General features: G+C 47.7%; 1 pseudogene; it reads right to left on the reverse strand.

Moving 5' to 3' along the window:
• Positions 1-1,880: 1,880 nt before the first annotated feature.
• Positions 1,881-3,478, reverse strand: part of LOC102842969 — a 41,539-nt pseudogene continuing 39,941 nt past the window's right edge.

Genomic DNA, 3,478 nt, shown 5'->3' on the forward strand with positions numbered 1-3,478 from the left:
GACGACAACCCCCCTCCACCGAGGGAGGGGGCTGTGATTCCACCATAATTTTTAATGGTGCAGAGGGAGAGGTCTTGAGAGCAGCAGGTCTTTTCACGACCCCTCTCAAGGCTCTTCTTGTGCTCCCTAGTTGCTTTCCACCACGTAAGGGCCGGCAGTAGCGTTTTAAACAAAAGGTCTTCCTCTCAAACCCTGCCCTGGCTCTTCACACCCTATTCCCTGGACGATGCCACCCCGTGCCATCTGCTTTCCCCCAGCTACGCTGAGTCATTGCTACCCTTGAGGCCCAGAGGATAGGTGTCCGAGCTCCTGCACCCAAGGCCCCTACCCGTGAATTACCCACTCCCGGCGTGGCTCTCAGGCCTTGAGACACTCCAGGCCCAGCCACCCGCTCCTCGCACCCTGGCTGCTCCAGGACTCAGGAGATGTTGGGCCAGATCTTCTGGTCACCTCACTTGGCCACCTCACAGCGGCGTCTGAGAAGCAGTGCCCAAGGTCCGGCCAACGACTGGCGGTCCACAGTGCTCCGTCCGTCCCCAGGCCTTACCATGGTGAATTCTGCTGCTACTGCTGCCGCTGCCGCTACTGCTATAGCTGCCGCCTAAGCCGCTTCTTCTCAACTGCCGCTGCTGTCCGCTCAACTGCTTCCACTGCCACGGGGAGCCGCCCGGATTGGCCTGCTAGTGCTCAACTCCCATTGGTCCGGAACTCCCCGGGCGGGCCCAACCTCGGTCTGCTGCTTTCGCAATTGGCCACTTTTCGATTCTCTTAGCTGTGTTGCTTTCTGATTGGCTGCGTGTTTGGCGGGAAGGTTGCAGGGTTGCAGAAGGCGCATAGCCCATAAGCTACGCGCGGGATTCGTGCAGCCATGTTGCATCCCCAGTGTGGCGCTTTACGTTACCAGTCATGTAGCGTTGTGGTGGGCAAACAGCTTCCTCGTTTATCGGGAGCAACTGCTGGCCTCGCCAGAGACCCTAAGCCTGCTCGGTTCGTGCTCCTTGTTCAGGTCTTTGCAAACATGGCGGCCAATTTGAGACCTGGCCTCCAGTAACCCGAATAACATGTACTCCTCCCTCCTCCCCTGCCCCGTCTCTTTTTCTGCCAAGAAAGGCCTTTCCTACCCAGCGCTGAGGAGCCAGGCAGGACTTGACTCCTTCATGGAGCAGTGGGTTTCCAGAGACCAGGGATTTCCTGGGTTGCCAGACAGATGTGGAGAGGAAATAAAAAGTTGGGCTGGGGTACAGTGCCCATTTGCGGGACCTTTGAACAATTTACTGAGTCTGTCTTTGTGTAAAGATTGTTGTTAAGTACCGTGGAGTCGGTTCCGACGCATAGTGACCCTGCACAGGGTTTCCGAGGCTGCAAATCTTTACGGGAACAGAAAGCCTCATCTTTCTCCAGCCGAGCAGCTGGTAGTGTCAAACTGCCGACTTTGAGGTTAGCAGTCCGATTTGTAACCACTACGCTACCAGAGCACCTTGTAAAGATTACCCTAACCTTATTTGGGATCCAACGTATATTTATTTCCAGGTAAAGGTGTGTGTGTGTGTGGGGGGGGGGGAGGCACGTCTAGCAATCCATGCAGACCCCAACTCATCACTAGAATGCACATTTTGGCATCTCTCTAGCGGGTGATCAAAGCAGGCCCACAACTTTTCCTTTTTACAGGAGATCGGGGAAACCCACCTCCTGCTACAATTGAGGCACTCTTTCTATTAAAAGGTGTGAGATTCAGGTGTTCTCAGAGGTGTCATGGAAGAAATCCTGGTTATCCACTCCAGAAAATCAACCACTGAAAATCTAATGGAGCACAGCTCTACCTTAACGCATGTGGGATTGCTGTGCGTCAGAGTCACCCTACAACTAGTTTGGTTTTTGGTTTAGGGGATCATCTGAGCAGTGGGGTCAGGTCTGCCCTTGCACAGTTTTGGCTGCAAGAAAGAGAAGGTGGGAGAGGTCAACTAAGAAACCAGGAAAGGAGGGCAGGTCCTTGCCCTCTCTCTGCCCCTTCCAGGTGATCCCTTTCTCCTCAGGGCTCCAACAAAACTGAGTACACAACTCAGTTGTTTAAATAATTCATTGTTTTAAACTGAAAAAATACTGTTTTAGATTAGATTTATTTTCTGATTATAAACTAAGTGTATATTGTATGAGAACATCAATTTGGAGGCATTTAGTGTGTGGAAGCTTGCGGTTTATGACTGGAGCCTTAATTCCGTTTTTAGTCGTGGCATCAGTACAAACTACTTTCCTAATGCTTACTGAGCTTTAAATAAACTTAAACATGTAACAATAGAAATCTGTTTCTTTGTGGTCAGGTACAGACCTTTGAGGTTCTTTGCTTTTTTTTTCTCTTTTAAAATCAATTAATTTTTTAAAACTTTTTATTGTGAATTGAGTGAAGGTTAGCAGACAAGATCATCAGTTTACTTTCAAACAATCATATGTTTTGCTTCCTTTCAATGGTTACAATCCCTCCCTGCAACAAGTTATCCTGCTTCCTCCCTCTGGCTTCCCCTTTACATCTTATTTTTCACAAATCAACAAAGCAAAAATATTTGATGTACACATATAAAACAAAAAATATTTATTCATTTAAGTGTCCAAAGGGCAGATTTTGCAAACCAGCCTCCTGCTCACAGGCACATAGCCTTTCTCAGTTCATGGACATAGAGTCCGCAGCTACTCTGTTTCTTTATCCCATAGTCTCTGCCACTGTCTCTGCCATTGCCACTCCTTAGGTTGGATCTCATGCTCCTCTCGTGTGAAGCGCTTCCTTCTTGATGGTCCTGGGATCCTTGGAAGAGGGTTTTGTGCATGACCCTTATCAGAAATTTCCTGTGTGAGCAGATGCCAGAAACATATGTACCTAAGGGCTGTCTTAACATCTTGAGACTTGGGAAAGACATTTTGTAACATCCTGGTGACTACCCTAACAAGCCCTGGTTGTGCTGTGAGTTAGGTGTTGGACTGCTAATTGCAAGGTAGGTGGTTCAAACCCACCTGCTGCTCCTCAGAAGAAAAATGAGGCTGTTTCTGCTTCTGTAAAGATTTGCAGTCTTAGAAATCTTATGGAGCAGTTCTACTTATAGGATCTATGGCTATGAGTCCAAATGGACTTGATGGCACAGAGTTTGTTTGGTTTTGGATGACTACCCTGCAACACCTTTAAAAAAGCACATACTTCTGTAATTATGTACTGCAACCAATCCCTGCAACCTACATATACTCTTCTGTCAACTAATCTTAGCAAAAACTTTCCTTGAGATATCCTGCCTCTCACTCCTCTAATTGCATGTTCTCCAATGAAAAATTGTAAACTAAAGTTAATGATTTCACTCTATAAAAATGTGTAACTGTGAGGAAATCATATACTGGCTAGTGGAGGGTCATAACCCACCCCACAGCATCTCAACAAGTAGCAAAACCTAGAGGGATCCAAAACAGAGTAATAACATTTTAGATTAACTGAAGAAGC

Source organism: Chrysochloris asiatica, unplaced genomic scaffold, assembly GCF_000296735.1.
Source record: "Chrysochloris asiatica unplaced genomic scaffold, ChrAsi1.0 scaffold00340, whole genome shotgun sequence".
Taxonomy (NCBI): domain Eukaryota; kingdom Metazoa; phylum Chordata; class Mammalia; order Afrosoricida; family Chrysochloridae; genus Chrysochloris; species Chrysochloris asiatica.